General features: G+C 44.7%; 1 protein-coding gene across 1 annotated transcript in view; it reads left to right on the top strand.

Moving 5' to 3' along the window:
• LOC134948887 (germ cell nuclear acidic protein-like) overlaps positions 1-19,109 on the top strand; it is a 335,115-nt gene that overhangs the window by 209,180 nt on the left and 106,826 nt on the right. The window lies entirely within an intron of this gene.

Here is a 19,109-nt window from a genome sequence, read left to right as displayed (position 1 = left end):
AGGGAGGAACTCTCTGCCAAAACGCAATGGAGGTGGTAAGACGCATGCTAAATTGGGTAGAACTTCATCATCCAGCCTTGTCCACAGTGTTAATTCCGGGAGTCCTTAACTGGGAAGCAGATTTTTTCAGTCGACATGCCATTCATCCAAATGAATGGGCTTTACACACCAAGGTCTTCCAAACTCTGGTAGACAAGTGGGGGTTACCGGAGATAGATCTCATGGCATCCCGTCAGAACAACCAAGTTTCCACATACGGGTCAAGAACAAAGGATCCCAGAGTGACCTTTGTGGATGCCCTGTCAGTGAGATGGGACTTTCGTCTGGCATGTGTTTCCACCAATCGCCCTGTTACCCAGGGTAATACGAAAGGTAAAACAAGGAAGGGGAGCCGTGATACTAATTTCTCCGGCTTGGCCCAGAAGACGTTGGTACGCAGATCTGCAGAGGATGTCGATGGATGCTCCATTCCTACTTCCTCATTGTCAAGATCTACTGTTTCAGGGTCCTTGCTATCACAAGTACCTGGATCAACTGTCTTTAACAGCGTGGCTCTTGAGACTTCCAGCAAGAGGATTCTCACAACAGGTAATTCAAACAATGCTCGGAGCAAGTAAACCTTCCTCAGCTCGCATTTATCACCGAATATTGCAAGCCTATATTCAATGGTGCAGTGACTGGAAATTTGACCCTAGGTCTTCCAGAGTTTCCTCATTCCTTCAGGCAGGAACAGACAAAGGTCTACAGGTAGCTTCCTTGAGAGTGCAAGTGTCAGCATTGACTGACTGCATGGTTCCAAATGAAAATTGCTAACCTACAGGATGTGCACACTTTTTTCCAGGGGCTGCTGCTTATTCAACCTCCTTCTGTTCCTCCTACAGTGCCTTGGGACTTTAGCACTAAACTTAAGTCCCTTCAAGTTGCCCCATTTGAAGCACTAAAACGAGTGGATCTTAACTGGTTGACAGCTCAAGTTCTCTTTGTACTAACCACTGCTTGAGCTAGAGAAGTTTCAGATTTAGGGGCGTTGTTGTATCGCCCTACATTTCTGAGATATAGCTATAGATATATGTGTGTATGTATATGTGTGTGTGTATATGTATGTATATATATGTGTGTGTGTGTGTGTATATGTATGTGTATATATATATATATATATATATATATATATATATATATATATATACCTAAACTATTAAATTGTCCTCAAGGCGCTTCAAGTTGCTCCATTTGAACTACTAAAGCAAGTGGATCTTACATGGCTGACAGCTATAGTTCTTTTTCTTCTGGCTATTGCTTCAGCTAGAAGAGTTCCAGATTTAGGGGCATTAATATGTCTCACTCCCTTTGAGTTTTCATCCAGATAGAGCGATTCTCAGAACCAAATCTGGGTATCTTCATAAGGTGGTGTCTAAATTCCACCTTAACAAAGAAATTGTAGTTTCGGCCTTCCAAGGGCCGGACCTTTCTGTGGGAGATGCATTGTTGGATGTAGTCTGTGCCTTAAGGATCTATGTGGATCGTACCAGTGCCATTAGAAAGACACACACTTCGTTCGCTACTGATTTCACAAGAGAGGATGGCCTGCTGATAAGTAGACACTTGCGATGTGGCTTCGGATGACTATATCAGAAGCATATTTTCAAGCTGATCTCCCTGATCTCCCTGTTCCGGCTAGTGTCTCTGCTCACTCTACTCCTAAGGTAGGTTCGTCATGGGCAGCACAATGTGGTGCTTCAGCAGAACAGATATGTAAGGCAGCCACATGGTCTTCCATTAACACATTCATTAGACATTATGCCTTTGATACCTTTTGCCTCTCAGGATGCTGAATTCGTTCGAAGGATTCTCCTGTCCAATCAGGTGCGTCCCCACCACTAAATTGCTTTGGGACACCCCAATGTTATCCGGTGTGTAACCTGTTGACTCTGCAGGAGAAATAATAGTTATGGTAGATCCCACCCTGACGGACCAGAGTTGAGGATCCTTTTCTTTTTTACTCAAACTGTTTTTATTAAGGCAGTAGACAAACAAATATAACAGCATATTTCCGACATTTGGGAACAATATCGTTACAGGCCAAACATGTCAAGTATCTATATTTTGGTCTCTCAAATAAAGAAGGAAACTTGTCTACTTTTCAGCTTAAAATATACATTCAGAGATAACATTTTAATAAGACCGTTAAAGTAAAATTAGGTAAAAGAAAGGTAGGAAATAAGAGGAAAAAGAACACAAAAGAGATATAAAGATTAGGGGTAAGCGAGAGTATCCTCAGTAATACAATGTACCCATTGGATTTAAAAAAAAAAAAAAAAAAAAAAAAGGGAAAGGCAGTTCTGTTTGAAAATCTGCAATGTGTATAAGGGATATCAGGATAAATAGTGGTAGAGAGACTAAATAACTACATAGGACTGGTATACAGGTGACTCTTTAAAGTCGCACCAGGGAGACCAAGTGGCTGTAAAGTTAATGGATCTTCCTACTGAAAAGGAGATAAGGTCCTCCATTTCTAAAAAATAATCCTTTTAAACCATTGTTTGATCGATGGCGGGGAGGAGGATCTCCAAAGTGTCGGTATAATGGCCTTAGCTGCGTTATTAAGATGTCTAAGTAATGAGCATTTGTAGGAATGTGTACCTGCCGAGGTCAGGTTAAGAAGCCAAAACTCTGGATCCCTGGGGACTACATCTCCCAATATCAATATGGAGCATTTAAAAAATTTCTGCCCAAAAGGGAGTTATTAGGGGGCAGTCCCACCATATTTGTAAAAAGCTCCCTGGGGCTCCCTTACATCTTCAGCAAAGATTCGAGAGAGTGGAAAACATCTTATTGAAAACAAAGAGTTCTGTACCATCTATATATAATTTTATAAAGAGTCTCCATCGTTGATAAACATAAGGAGCTCGCCTGGGTGTTACGGAATATAGAGTCACAATTAGATTATGTGGCTAATCTTGGCAACTCTTTCTCCCAGGAAATCCTTAAAGTAGGGGGTTGAGGAAATAGATCTTCAATAATTAATGCATAGATCTGGGAAATAGTGTGTGTGTGGGAGATCGGGGGGAGACGCACATTTTTTCAAAAGCGGTGATATCTCTAGTTATGTCAGAGATTCTTGGAAGAGGTTAGGAAATGGTGAACCTGAAGAAATTTCCAAAAATCAGAACTTGATATATTCCAAAGAGATTGAATATCTGAAAATGACCGCACCCTGCCCGAACTCACCAGCTGACCCGACCCTAAAGATTCCCGTCTCTGCCTATTGAGCAAAAGCCGTTCCTTGGAGACCTGGAATAAAGTCAGGATTAAAGATAAAGGAAGTTAAAGGGGACAATTTGGAGGATATGTGGCTCTTTAATCTAAGCGTATTCCACAATTTAAGTGTGGGGGAGACCGTGGGGTGAGTAACCTTCGGAAGGGTGGGCAGCCAGGGTACAATTTCTGTATAATGTGGGAGGCATCCCTCCTCTAGAAGTACCCATTGTTTGCAGTCTTTGGCCCGTGTCCATTCTAAAATTCTATTTAGCTGCACTGCATGGGAATAGCTGGGGATATGTGGGAGCTGTTGACCTCCATGATGTTTTCTCCTAAATAGAATTTCATGTTTAAATTTAGGTGTGTTACTACCCCAAACAAACGCCCGAATGAGATTCTGGACATCCCGGAACCATAGGAGAGGGTTGTGTATGGGAAGAGTTTGTAGAAAAAAATAATACCCTAGGAAGGGAATTCATTTTGACTACATTTATTCTACCAAACCAAGATAATCGTAATTTCCTCCACCTCTGGAAGTCCAGGCGAAGTGTTTTCAATAAAGGACTAAAATTCAAGGAAAACAGTTTGGATAAGTCGTTGGAGAGCACTACCCCCAAGTACTTCAATTTGTGGTCATGCCAAGTAAAAGGGAAGGAGCATTTCAAACCTGCAACCACATTAGGAGAAGTAGTTGGGTTCATAGCGATGGATTTAGAATAATTTATCTTAAAAGTTAGAGAGGGCTCCAAACCTATCAAATTCCAACATTTGGTTTGGAAGTGAAGTTACCGGGTTTAAAATTAGAGCGAGCAAATCATCAGCATAAAGAGCCAATTTGTATTCGTTCCCCCTCACTAGCAGACCGGAGATAATTTGGTTGGCCCTAATGCTTCTAGCTAAAGCTTCCATATACAGAACAAATAGTAGGGGGGACAGAGGGGCATCCCTGTCGTGTGCCGTTAGAAATAGTAAAGGAATCTGATAGGGAGCCATTAATTTTAATTCTGGCGGATGGGGTAGTATAAAGAGAGAAAATTCTATGGAGACATGCGTTACAAAGCCCTAAGTGTCTCAAGATAACAGACAAAAAGCCCCAATTCACCCTATCAAATGCTTTTTCCGCATCGGTTGATAACACAATAGAGGGGGATGTAGCTTGGTTAGCATAGTGAATCATATTGAGCACTTTAGAGGTATTGTCCCTGGCCTCTCGACCCAAGACAAAACCGGCCTGGTCTCCATGAATCAAATCCGGTAATAGTAATTTAAGGCAATTTGCAATCAATTTGGCAAAAAGTTTTATGTCTATGTTCAGCAACGAAATCGGTCGACAGCTGGAACATAGACTTGGATCTTTACCCTCTTTGGGTAAAACGGTGACATGAGCCTCAAGAGATTGTGTAGATAATGTGATTTTTCAGAAATTGTGTTAAAGGCTCTTGTGAGGAGAGGGGTTAATTTCTCCTTGAAAGCTTTATAATAGGCAATAGAAAACCCGTCAGGGCCTGGACTTTTGCCGTTGGGCGAGGAGTCGATGACTTTCATAACCTCCTCAGTAGAGAAGGGGGCATCTAGACCATCTGCATCTTCTTTGGGCAACGTACTGTAGGGAAGTCTAAGGATTTTAAGTAGTCAGATACAGCTGCCTGGTGGGACATTACATCTGCCCTCCCATTCGGCCCTGAAAGGTTATATAAGGTGGAATAATATGCCTGAAAGGCCCTAGCAATGTGTAGTGTTTCGTGGAGAGGCTGACCTTGACCATCTTTAATAATATGAATAAAGTAAGTGCACGTTGTTCTCGGAGAGCCTTGGCAGTTTTCCAGGTTTATTGCCTCATTGATAGTATCTGCTCCGGCATTTCCGATATGTTAATTTAACTCTATCGGAAAGTAATTTATTCAGATCGGCCCGGGCAGCTTCAAGGTCAGAATAATGGTGAGGGGTTTGAGATTTCTTATGCATAGTTTCAAGAGATTTTATCTTAGCTAATAAGTCTTCTCTAAGCTTCTCCCTTTGTTTTTTACGAAGTGAGCCTATTTGGATACATAACCCTCGCAAAACGCATTTATGTGCCTCCCAAACCAAAATTTTAGAAACATCAAGATCATTAGTACTGATATAGGATTCTATGGCAGAATCAATTTGAGAGCGGCATGACGTGTCCTGTAAAAATGTATCATTAAAACGCCACGACCGTTGACTTTGTATATGCGTCGGAAGACGTATTGTGAGATTAACAGGGGCATGATCAGACCATGATCACTATTGAAGCGTCAGAAATTAGATGGAGGTGTCAGTGACTAAGAAACAAGTAGTCCATTCTGGAGTATGTCTGATGGGGGTGTGAAAAAAAGGAATCATCTACATCTGAAGGGTGTGTCAGTCTCCATGTGTCGATCAGCTGGTGGTCAAGCAGGGTGCGTCTCACCCTCCTATACTCCCTCTCCAGTCTATAGGAAAAGGTGAACAATCTGAAGTCCGAGGGCCCAGCACAGCGTGCTGCAGCCTAAAGTGATGATTAGGCCACGTCACCACTCTCCAATAACTAGCCCTCTGCTGTACACAAAGTGCAGGCCAGACACACCAGGGGCCCCACAACCGAAGCCAAGAGCAGGCAGGGGGGGGCTCAGGCGCCAGTGATCCAGAAAGGGCAGAGGGGGAGGACACAATTCAGGGTCCACAGGAGAAGAGAGCCGGGTCCCCGGAGCTCCGCGTCGGCCGCGCGCCGCTTCCGGGATTGGCCAGCTACCCGAGGCCGCGGCTCTGGCGGGTGGTGTAGGCCGCATCCGGCGGGGCTCGGCAAACAGGTCCCCGGGCTCCGTGAAAAGTGCAGGCGGCGGCAGCAGGGTCCCCTGCAGACGGACGGGGGAGCAGTACCTCTGGTAGGGCAGGAAAGGGGCAGTTAGGGCATATAGCAACAGGAGCTAGTTACAGGCCGGTCCGCTCCAATAGCCAGTCAGGCCACGCCCCCTGAGGATCCTTTTCACTTACTAACTTCTTCCTTCTTGTACGGAAGGGTGTGTATGTGTGTTGTTCTCGCCTGATTAGGGCTCTCTATGATGCTCCTGCCTTGAGCTTTAGAAAACAACTGATTTGCCGGAGCCAGGAGGCGTGGATATAGGGACGGGCCCGTTGCATCCTGGGAGGCCGAAAACTTTGGTCGTTTGGTGCCAATCCACTGTCGCTACCTCGTATCCCAATGTTTATCCTGTGGACTGTGGAGAAATGGAGTTATCAACGGTAAGTCTAACGTAACGATTATTTTAAATATAATGTATTGAAAGGTACGAAAACCATTTCAAGGTCTTAACGGCCAATCTCATGTGTAGTAGAGTCACCCAGATGAACATCTGTGTTAAAAGCTTGCTAATGAATGGCAGTGGTATAGACGTCCTACCTGTAATTAGCTGCCAGGGCATAATTTTTGAAGTAGGGAAGTTTCAACTTAAACAAGGCTCTATACAGGGGGTGCTTATTGGCCCCTATAAATTTGCTTATTACCTCATTCAGTTAATGTATTACTCCTTTATCCCATAATAAAGGTAGCATTTCCAGTGTGTACAGTATGTGACGGTAACAGCCCAAGTAGGTTAGTGGGAGGTGTCGCCATGACTGAGTCTGTCAGGGAAATTGACATACTGAATTTTGAAGGTTTGCAATAGGAAATGTAGCCCCCTATACCAAAGGGAGTTAGATACCAGCAGAAGGGGAAGGTGTCTCACCATTACACATGAGGAGTGCTGGTAAAAGGGATATGCTGGCTGTCAGTATATCGACAGCGGTATCCTACCTGCCAGTATTCCGGCAGTGAGTCCCCTCATAAGCTCGCTGCGCTTGCCAAGCTTTGGGCACGGTGGTGAGGTTCTATTCCTACTCGGTTGGTGATGTGGACTATTAAGTTGTCAAACATTATGCACTGACATCTGCCTTTTCACAGAAACCGTATTGAGAAGGGTAGAGGAGGTATTGTAACAGTCTGAAGCCTAAGGGTAAAAAGTCTGGGAAAAGTCTTCAGGCCTTGGTTTAACGAGATTAAGGTTGGTCTAAGGACCCATGATAGTCTGAGAAACTTACATATCGAGGTCAAATGAGGTAGTAGCTGCAGAGACAGTAGTTTGGTAGACTCGGCGCTGAGTTAGCCTGACCCTAGGATTTTGCAATTGGAGAGATTTGATAATAGATTGTAGCTCACGGTCATTGACCAGAGCTGTTGATAGAGCCCAGTCAGAATCCGAAAGCGGAGATTGTACAACATCTCGCAGAACCTGTATACCTAAGGCTGGGGCATTGTGGTCACTTTGTAAAGTATTTATGCCTAGTGCGCACACGCGGAAACCGAACTGTGCATGTGTGCACAGTGAGTGCGATCAGACAGAGGCGTTGCGAGGGTGTGTCATCGGAAACGGGGGTGAGTTTGGGGTGGCCGTGCGACTGATAACATGGCAGCGAGCCAGGCTGCGGAGTCAGGAAGTCTACCCTAAGTCAGAGACACAGTTGTATTGTGATTGCATCGCTAGCCGCAATTGGCATGCTGGACGGCATTGCCCTGTACTGGATGGCCACCTGCAACCGAAGCTGAATAAAACCCTTAGTTTGGGATGCTCAGTGCAAAAGACATAATTTCATTTTCTCTTACGTCCTAGAGGATGCTGGGGACTCCGTAAGTACCATGGCGATAGACGGGCTCCGCAGGAGACATGGGCACTAAGAAAGAACTTTAGGTATGGGTGTGCACTTGCTGCTCCCTCTATGCCCCTCCTCCAGACCTCAGTTTATTACTGTGCCCAGAGGAGACTGGGTGCATTACAGAGAGCTCTCCTGAGTTTTTCCTGAAAAGAAAGTATTTTGTTAGGTTTTTTATTTTCAGGGAGCCTGCTGGCAACAGACTCCCTGCATCGTGGGACTGAGGAGAGAGAAACAGACCTACTTTAATGTCAGGCTCTGTTTCTTAGGTTACTGGACACCATTAGCTCCAGAGGGAACGGAACGCAGGTCTCACCCCGCCGTTCGTGCCAGAGCAGCGCTGCCGTCCTCCTCGCAGAGCCGGAAGATAGAAGCCGGGTGAGTATGTGAAGAAAGAAGACTTTAGAGGCGGCAGAAGACTTCAGTTCTTCAGTGAGGTAGCCATTGCTCCCACACAGCACACACACGGCAGTCACTGTAAGGGTGCAGGGCGCAGGGGGGGGCGCCCTGGGCAGCAATAAGGACCTCCATTCTGGCTAATAAAGGTATTATACAGGCTGGGCACTGTATAGATGAGACCCCTGCCAGTTTTTAAAATTTTCAGCGGGACCGAAGCCCGCCGCTGAGGGGGCGGAGCTTGTTCCTCAGCACTCACCAGCGCCATTTTCTCCACAGCACACCGCTGAGAGGAAGCTCCCCGGACTCTCCCCTGCTTACCACGGTGAAAGAGGGTTTTAAAGAAGAAGGGGGGCACATAATTTGGCGCAAATACATTATAACAGCGCTATCTGGGTAAACATACTGTGTTTTTTTTCCTGGGTCATTAGCGCTGGGTGTGTGCTGGCATACTCTCTCTCGGTCTCTCCAAAGGGCCTTGTGGGGGAACTGTCTTCAGATAAGAGGATTCCCTGAGTATGTGGTGTGTTGGTACGCCTGTGTCGGCATGTCTGAGGTAGAAGGCTTTCCTAGCGAGGAGGTGGAGCAAATGAATGTGGTGTCTCAAATCTGACGGGAAAGCAGTCTCATTTCAGCACTATAAGGAATGTAACAAAATTTGCAAAAAGGAAATAAGAGCGGCTAAAGTAGAAACTGAAAAACTAGTAGCAAAGGAAAGCAAAGCGAATCCCAAAAAAATCTTTAAATACATTAATAGCAAGAGATTAAAGAAGGAGAGTATAGGCCCTTTAAAAGACAAGTTGGGAGTCTTAAGCAAAAATGATAATGACATAGCGGACACACTAAATTAGTTTTTTTTTTCAACAGTATTCATTAGAGAGGACCCAATTCAGGGACTGACACACAATCTCAATAATGAGAATATCCCACTGATAGGTACTTATTTAAGCGAGGAAGTAGTCTGTGACCGATTAAAACATTTAAAGACTAATAAATCACCAGGGCCCGATGGTATTCACCCAAGGATTCTAATGGAGCTTCACTCTGAACTGGCAAAACGGCTATCTTTGGTCTTTAAGGATTCAGTTATATCAGGTATGGTTCCCAAAGACTGGCGTATAGCGGAAGTAGTGCCTATATTCAAAAAGGGAAGTAAAGCTGAACCAGGTAATTATAGACCAGTTAGTCTTACATCTATAGTGGGGAAAGTATTGGAAGGTATTCTAAGAGATAGTATTCAGAAGTTCCTTGAAGTCAATAAGGTCATTAAAAGGAATCAACATGGGTTTATGAAGGACAGATCCTGTCAAACCAACTTACTCGGCTTTTATGAAACAGTAAGCGCAAACCTAGATCAGGGTAAAGACGTGGATGTAATCTTTTTAGACTTTGCCAAAGCGTTCGATACTGTACCACACATGAGACTTCTCTACAAGCTACAAGAATCAGGGCTAGGAAGCACAATATGCACTTGGGTCAAAAACTGGTTAGATAATAGGGAGCAGCGCGTTGTGGTTAATGGATCTTTTTCAACTTGGACTGAATTGCTAAGTGGTGTGCCGCAAGGCTCAGTATTAGGACCGCTATTGTTCAATATTTTCATTAACGACCTAACAGAAGGTCTAGAGAGCATGGTGTCAATTTTTGCAGATGATACCAAATTGTGTAAGGCTATAAATACAGAGGAGGATGCCGAGTCTCTTCAGAACGACTTAGTTAAATTAGAAGCATGGGCAGCCAAATGGAGAATGCGCTTCAACACAGACAAGTGTAAGGTAATGCACTGTGGTAACAAGAACAAAAATTACACCTACCTACTAAATGGGGTAAAATTAGGGGATTCTGTACTGGAAAAGGACTTAGGTGTCCTCATAGATAGCAAGCTAAGCAGTAGTACCCAAAGTAGGACTGCAGCAAAGAAGGCTAATAAGATATTAGCATGCATAAAACGGGGTATTGATGCTAGGGACGAGAGTATTATACTCCCGTTATATAAATCACTAGTGAGGCCACACCTTGAATACTGTGTACAATTCTGGGCACCGTACTACAAAAAGGATATCCTGGAGCTAGAAAAGGTACAGAGGAGGGAGACCAAACTAATTAAGGGCATGGAGACGATGGAATACAAGGAAAGGCTTGAAAGACTAGGCATGTTTACATTGGAAAAGCGGAGACTAAGAGTGGATATGATCAACATCTACAAATATATAAGGGGACAATACACTGAGCTTGTGCGGGACCTTTTTTTGGTTAGATCAACACAGAGGACTCGTGGACACTCGCTCAGGTTAGAGGAGAGGAGATTCCGCACAATACGGCGTAAAGGCTTTTTCACGGTAAGGACAATACGTGTTTGGAATTCCCTGCCTGAGGAAGTTGTAATGGCGGAATCTGTCAACACCTTTAAGATTGGGTTAGATGAATTCCTAATGGATAAGGATATCCAGGGGTATGGTGCATAGTCATGCATTATAGTTACTATAAATAGGAATAAAATGCAACGGCTGACAGCAGCATCAGTCAGAAATTTTAGTCAAATCATCATGCATAGGAGACCACAAATAGGTTGAACTCGATGGACAATTGTCTTTTTTTCAACCTCAGATACTATGTTACTATGTCTCCGTCGGCAACACAGACACCTGACTGGGTGGATATGTGGAATGTTTTAAGTGGTAATGTGAATTTATTGCACAAAAGGTTGGACAAAGCTGAGTCCAGGGTTTATGCAGAGTCGAGCCCTGCCTGCCCCTATGTCGCAGGGACCCTCGGGGTCTCAAAAGCGCCCACTATCCTCAAATAGTAGAAACTAATACCGACCCGGATTCTGACTCCAGTGTCGACTACGATGATGCAAAGTTACAGCCAAAATTGGCAAAAAGTATTCAATATATAATTATTGCAATAAAGGATGTTTTGCATATCACAGAGGAACCCACTGTCCCTGACACGAGGGTACACATGTATAAGGAAAAGAAACCTTCCCCCTTCTCATGAGCTGAACGAGTTATTTGAAAAAGCTTGGGAATCTCTAGACAAAAAACTGCAGATTCCCAAAAGGATTCTTGTGGCGTATCCTTTCCCGACTTAGGACAGGATACGGTGGGAATCCTCCCCAAGGGTAGACAAAGCGTTGACACGCTTATCCAAAAAGGTAGCACTGCCATCCCAAGATACGGCTACCCTCAGGGATCCTGCTGATCGCAAGCAGGAGGCTACCTTAAAGTACATTTACACACATTCTGGTACCTTACTCAGACCGTCGATAGTGTCGGCTTGGGTTTGTAGCGCTGTAGCAGCGTTGACAGATACCTTATCGGCAGAATTTGATACCCTGGATAAGGATACCATTTTATTGACCCTGGGTCATATTAAAAATGCTGTCTTATATATGAGGGATGCTCAAAGAGACATTGGCCTACTGGGTTCTAGAGTCAACGCTATGTCGATTTCTGCTAGACGAGTTCTATGGACCCGGCAATGGACAGGTGATGCCGACTCAAAGAGGCATATGGAGGTTTTACCTTACAGGGGTGAGGAATTGTTTGGGGAAGGTCTCTCGGACCTGGTCTCCACAGCTACGGCAGGTAAATACATTTTTTTGCCTTATATTCCCTCACAGCCTAAGAAAGCGCCACATTATCATATGCAGTCCTTTTGGTCAAATAAAAACAAGACAGTACGAGGATCGTCCTTTCTTGCCAGAGGTAAGGGCAGAGGAAAAAAACTGCCAACCACAGCTAGTTCCCAGGAGCAGAAGTCCTCCCCGGCCTCTACAAAATCCACTGCATGACGCTGGGGCTCCGCTGAGGGAGTCCGCCCCAGTGGGGGCACGTCTTTGACTTTTCAGCCACATCTGGGTTCACTCACAGGTGGATCCCTGGGCAATAGAAATTGTTTCCCAGGGTTACAAGCTGGAATTCGAAGAGGTGCCTCCTCGCGGGTTTTTCAAATCGGCCCTACCTGCTTCTCCCCTAGAAAGGGAGATAGTTTTAAATGCAATTCACAAATTGTGTCTTCAACAGGTGGTGGTCAAAGTTCCCCTGCTTCAACAAGGGAGGGGGTATTACTCAACCCTATTTGTAGTCCCAAAACCGGACGGATCGGTCAGACCCATTTTAAATTTAAAATCCTTGAACCTATACTTGAAAAGGTTCAAGTTCAAGATGGAATCGCTCAGAGTGGTCATCGCCAGCCTAGAAGGGGGGGATTTTCTGGTATCCCTGGACATAAAGGATGCATACCTTCATGTTCCCATATATCCTCCTCATCAGGCGTACCTGAGATTTGCGGTACAGGATTGTCATTACCAATTTCAGACGTTGCCGTTTGGGCTTTCCACGGCCCGAGGATTTTCACCAAGGTAATGGCGGAAATGATGGTGCTCCTGCGCAAGCAGGGTGTCACAATTATCCCGTACTTGGACGATCTCCTCATAAAAGCGAGATCACGAGAGCAGTTGTTGAGCAGCATGTCACTTTCACTGAAGGTGTTACAGCAACACGGCTGGATTCTCAATATCCCGAAGTCGCAGTTAGTTCCTACGACTCGTTTGACCTTCTTAGGCATGATTCTGGATACAGACCAGAAAAGGGTTTATCTTCCGATAGAAAAGGCCCAGGAACTCATGACTCTGGTCAGGGACCTATTGAGGCCAAAACAGGTATCAGTGCATCACTGCACTCGAGTCCTGGGAAAGATGGTGGCATCTTACGAGGCCATTCCCTTCGGCAGGTTCCATGCGAGGACCTTCCAATGGGACCTACTGGACAAGTGGTCCGGGTCACATCTACAGATTCATCAGTTGATCACCCTGTCCCCCAGGGCCAGGGTATCTCTCCTGTGGTGGCTACAGAGTGCTCACCTTCTAGAGGGTCGCAGTTTCGGCATTCAGGACTGGATTCTGGTAACCACGGACGCAAGCCTCCGAGGTTGAGGATCAGTCACACAGGGAAGAAACTTCCAAGGTCTTTGGTCCAGTCAAAAGACTTGTCTTCACATCAACGTCCTGGAGCTGAGGGCCATATACAATGCCCTTCGTCAAGCGGAGACTTTGCTTCGCGACCTACCATTTCTGATCCAGTCAGACAACATCACCGCAGTGGCTCATGTAAACCGCCAAGGTGGCACAAGGAGCAGAGTGTCAGCAGTGTTCATTCCGGGAGTGGACAACTGGGAAGCAGACTTCCTCAGCAGACACGATCTACATCCAGGAGAGTGGGGACTTCATCAGGAAGTCTTCGCACAAATTGCAAGTCATTGGGGACTGCCCCAGATAGACACGATGGCGTCTCGCCTCAACAAAAAACTACAGAGGTATTGCGCCAGGTCAAGAGACCCTCAGGCGGTGGCAGTGGACGCCCTCGTGACACCGTGGGTGTTCCAGTCGGTCTATGTGTTTCCTCCTCTTCCTCTCATCCCCAAGGTGTTGAGAATCATAAGAAAAGGAGGAGTACAGACAATTCTCTTTGTTCCATATTGGCCACGAAGGGCCTGGTATCCGGATCTCCAGGAAATGCTCACAGAAGATCCGTGGCCTTTTCCTCTAAGACAGGACCTGTTACAACAGGGGCCCTGTCTGTTCCAAGACTTACTGCGGCTGCGTTTGACGGCATGGTGGTTGAACGCCGGATCCTAGCGGAAAAGGGCATTCCGGATGAGGTAATTCCTACTCTGATAAAGGCTAGGAAGGACGTGACAGCTAAACATTATCACCGTATATGGCGGAAGTATGTTTCTTGGTGTGAGGCCAGGAATGCTCCTATGGAAGAATTCCGTCTGGGCCGTTTCCTTCACTTCCTACAGACTGGAGTGAATTTGGGCCTTAAAATTAGGCTCCATTAAGGTTCAGATTTCGGCCCTATCCATTTTCTTTCAGAAGGAATTAGCTTCTCTCCCAGAAGTAGACTTTTATGAAGGGAGTGCTGCATATTCAGCCTCCTTTTGTACCTCCGGTGGCGCCTTGGGACCTTAACGTGGTGTTGAGTTTCCTTAATTCACACTGGTTTGAACCACTTACAGCGGTGGAGTTAAAATATCTCACTTGGAAAGTGGTCATGTTGTTAGCCTTGGCTTCGACTAGGCGAGTTTCGGAGTTGGCGGCTTTGTCTCATAAAAGCCCCTATCTAGTTTTCCATATGGATAGAGCGGAATTGCGGACCCGTCCTCAATTCTTGCCTAAGGTGGTTTCGTCTTTTCATATGAACCAACCTATTGTGGTGCCTGTGGCTACGCGAGACTTGGAGGACTCCGAGTCCCTCGTTGTGGCCAGAACGGCTAGGGTCAGGAAAACAGAAGCCCTGTTTATCCTGTATGCAGCCAACAAGGTTGGCGCTCCTGCTTCAAAGCAGACTATTGCTCGCTGGATTTGTAACACGATTCCGCAGGCTCATTCTACGGCTGGATTGCCGTTACCAAAATCAATAAAGGCCCATTCCACCAGGAAGGTGGGCTCTTCTTGGGCGGCTGCCCATTACAGTTGTGCCGAGCTGCTACTTGGTCGGGTTCAAACACTTTTGCAAAATTCTACAAGTTTTATACCCTGGCTGAGGAGGACCTCATGTTTGCTCAATCGGTGCTGCAGAGTCATCCGCACTCTCCCGCCCGTTTGGGAGCTTTGGTATAATCCCCATGGTCCTTACGGAGTCCCCAGCATCCTCTAGGACGTAAGAGAAGATAAGATTTTAAACCTACCGGTAAATCTTTTTCTCCTAGTCCGTAGAGGATGCCGGGCGCCCGTCACAAGTGCGGACTACTTCTGCAAGACTTGTATATAGTTTTGCTTACATAAGGGTTATGTGACAGTTTTCCTCAGTCTCGGACTGATGCTGTGTTGTTTCATACTGTTAACTGGTTCGTATATCCCAAGTTATACGGTGTGGATGGTGTGGGCTGGTATGAATCTTGCCCTTGGATTAACATAAATCCTTTCCTCGTACTGTCCGTATCCTCTGGGCACAGTTTCTTTAACTGAGGTCTGGAGGAGGGGCATAGAGGGAGGAGCCAGTGCACACCTATACCTAAAGTTCTTTCTTAGTGCCCATGTCTCCTGCGGAGCCCGTCTATCCCCATGGTCCTTACGGAGTCCCCAGCATCCTCTACGGACTAGGAGAAAAAGATTTACCGGTAGGTTTAAAATCTTATTATTTTACATCTTTAAAGGCTTGACTGGTAGTGGCAGTGCTTTTTAGTAACATGCTTAAATATGCTGTCAATACTACATTCAGCCTTTTTTGCGAGTTACATCTGAAATAGTATTGCCATCAACATAATAAGTGGGGAGACAAATATTTAAGGTATTCAGAGGATGACAAATTGGTGAGTAATTGCCAGTTATATAGCTGGAGGTGAAAAGGAATCTGCTAAACCAGGTGGGTGTGTTCTCTGAAAAGAATAACCACCCCATGTTTAGTGGTAAAAGATGCTGACCTGCAACGATCTATCCAAATGTCTCTGAAAATTGGGGTCTCCCTCTTTCCAGTGAGATTCCTGAGGAACTACTATGTCAGTCTTCAAATGTTTTTAGGACAGAACGTTTTCCTTTTTTTATGGGCATGTTTAGGCCTTCAACATTCCAAGACACACACTTTATTTTTATAGACTCCTTGACATGTTGAAAGTTCCTTTCTTAATCTCGCATGTTAACCCAGCCTACCTTCACCAAATGTTACACACATCCATCCCTATGAGATACATACCAAGGGAGCATGAGAGACATTACTGGTAAGCAGTAACAAAACAATGCAATAAGCGTTTTTAAACTTGACATTTTCTTCACACCCACCATTTTTGTCCACCAATTGAGACATTAATTTCATATTTTTTGTGTTTTGGATAAGGAGTGGGGACTATACTTACATTGGTCTGTAATTGTTTACTTTGTAGTGTTCACTCTAGGATTTTTTTAGGGCAGGGTGCTGAGCATTGAAGAGGGCACATTTTTATTTTGAAGGGCACATTTTTAATGTGATGCTTTGCGCACAAAGCATAGCGCATATATTTATAGTTTTTGTACATACATTTTGCCCTTAGTAAATCATATACCCATGCATACATATAAGACACCTAACATCTGTACTGAGAAACATACTGTATATGTCCAGTCTTCTATGTGTTATAAAACAGAAAAGTTAAACAATGGGTTAAAATAGATAGAAAAATAGGTCTGTTCTACTAGGGAAATACTGTAAGCAGTACATGCTCACTGCTTACCCTGTTCTTTCCCTCTTTATCAGAGTGATGTGTTATTTACAGTGCCTCCTCTGCCATCCAGTTGGCTAAAGGATATAAATTGTGTTCCAATTTCAGAGGTAGGCAAGGAGTAGATGACAACATTGTAACATGCACTCTGACTGTTGCATTCTGTATACAAGGGGGCGATTTATGGTCCTGCAGGGTGCACTGAAAAAGGGCAGGGTGCTTTTTCACATTTCAAAAATGGGCAGGGTGTAGCACCCTGCTGAAACAGCCTAGAAGGAACACTACTTTGACAGACCATCATCAAGTGGCAAGGGTGGGGGAATGGTAGGGTGTGTAGGAGATGTAGGTTAGTCTTTGGGTTTAGAGGAATGGCTACTTCTGGCATTCTTTGTTGTTTGGCCTCAAACTTTTCCATACTGCCAGTAATAGTGTCCAGGCATCAGGAATGTGTTGCAGACAATATGAGAGGAGAGATCTAGCAGAAAGATGTAACGCAGGGAAACACAAGAACTGATTAAATAAAGCTAAAGTTGCTCCATCTGCTTCCCGACATTGTTACTTTTCACACACATTCCAAATAACACTCCCATCAGGGCTTCAGCTAAATCCACAGTGTGGCTAGCAACACAGCTAGGAGGGCTAAAGGCACTTGGAGAAGTGCTGCTAGAGAGCAGGCTGCTGTTTTGTCAGACCTGGCAAAGTTGGCGTGCCCAGATGGTATGAGTGAGGAGTATTTCCGCACTGTAGCAGGAAGGTAGCTTGGAGTGCCTGGGAGCACTACCAAAATGGCAGCCACAGGCAGCTCTTTGCACACACTAGGCTGGATTTTGGTGGTATCTGCTGCCCCTGAGTCTGGTATGGGATATACAGTACTTGGGGCTTTCACCAGGTTGTCATGGTTGAGGTGGTGGCCAAAGATCTGTTCCCCTCTTTTATTTGGGCCAACCTGCAGATGCCCGTAGAGAGCTCTAGTAAAACATGTCCAGCAGGAAAGACTACTCACTGGAAGTCTAAAATAATAAATATGTACGTTACATGAACCAAATGTTTCAGTAGGTATAATGAAACACCACTTGTAGCTGCTTTCTGTAGGAGGTTTCTTAAGTGGGCAAAACTTTTTTTAATGTATATAAGTGAAAGGAGAAAATCAAATGGAGGCATAAAATGGCTAAAGACTGTTTGAGTCTGTTTGAGGCAAGGCAATAGCAGATCATAAGTAATTATTTTTACTCCGTATTCACTACAGAAGAAGAGGAGCAGGGGCCACAGTTACGTTTCAGGAACATTCAGAAAAATGCGGTAGACAAAAGTACATTTACAGAGGAGACTGTCCTAACAGAACTCTCAAAACCGAAAATAGATAAAGTGGGGCCTGATGGGATACATCCGAGGTTACTTAATGGTGTTACCAGCACCGCTTTAAGCTTCTTAACAAAATTCAACCAGTTGCTAGCTAGAGGAGTAATTCCAGAGAATTTGAAAAGAGAAAATGTAGTCCCAGTGCACAAAAGTTGACGCACGGAAGAGTCAAACAATGACCAGTGCGCCTTACATCAGTCGTAGGGAAACTGTTGGAAACACTATTAAAAGAAAGCTTTTGTGGAATATCTCAAATCCAGCCATTTACAGGATCCCAAACATGGATTTACTGGGGAAATCTTATTGACTTTTTCGACTGGGTGAATAAAGTAATAGATAAAGGGGGTACCGCAGATAAAGCTTATCTAGATGTTATGTTTTTGACATGGTCCCACGTTGCAGACTGTTAAATAATAGGGAATCTCGGTATTGGATTCTAAGATGGTTGAATAGATAAGAACCTGGTTGTAGTAAGTGGAGTGCATTCACAGGAGGGAAAGGTTACCAGTGGCGTAGCCCAGCGTATCTGTACTTGGACCAGTGCTCATTAATATTGGTGACATTGTACCTGGTACTGAGGGGAAAGTATGTCTTAAGTTGCAGAGGACACAAAGTTATGCAACAGGTTATCCCCACCAGGAGGGGTAAAACAAATGATTGAGGATCTAGGTAGACTAGAGGAATGGTCAAGAACGTGGCAACTAAAGTTTTAATGGAAAAAAAAATGCAAAATGATCCACTTGGGTCTTAAAAACACAAAGGTTAAATATAGTATCAAGGGCAGTATAAAGGAAACTACAGAGGAAGGCGAGGATTTAGGAGTCACTATTTCAGGTGACTTAAAGGCAGGTAAGCAATGTAACAAAGCAATGACAAGGTAAGTCAGATGCTTGGTTGCATATGGAGAGGAATCCGTAGCAGGTAAAAAGTAATAATGCCTCTGTATAAGACATTGGTACGGCCTCATCTGGAATATTGTGTTCAGCTCTGGAGGCCATATTGCCAGAAGAATATAAATACATTAGAGACTGTACAAAGAAGGGTAACTAAAATATTGCAAGTTCTATACCACAAAACTTACCCGGAGAGGCTAAGGGGTATATTCAATTAGCGTAGAAAGCTGCCGTCTGTCGAAAAGACGGCAGTTTTCGACTTTTTTAAGGTCGAATCGTGATTCAGCCTATGCAATCCCAAGCATTTTTATTTGA

The sequence above is a fragment of the Pseudophryne corroboree genome, chromosome 8, assembly GCF_028390025.1.
Source record: "Pseudophryne corroboree isolate aPseCor3 chromosome 8, aPseCor3.hap2, whole genome shotgun sequence".
Taxonomy (NCBI): domain Eukaryota; kingdom Metazoa; phylum Chordata; class Amphibia; order Anura; family Myobatrachidae; genus Pseudophryne; species Pseudophryne corroboree.
The sequence above is the reverse complement of the archived record's forward strand: the minus strand, read 5'-3'. Positions and strand labels throughout refer to the sequence as shown.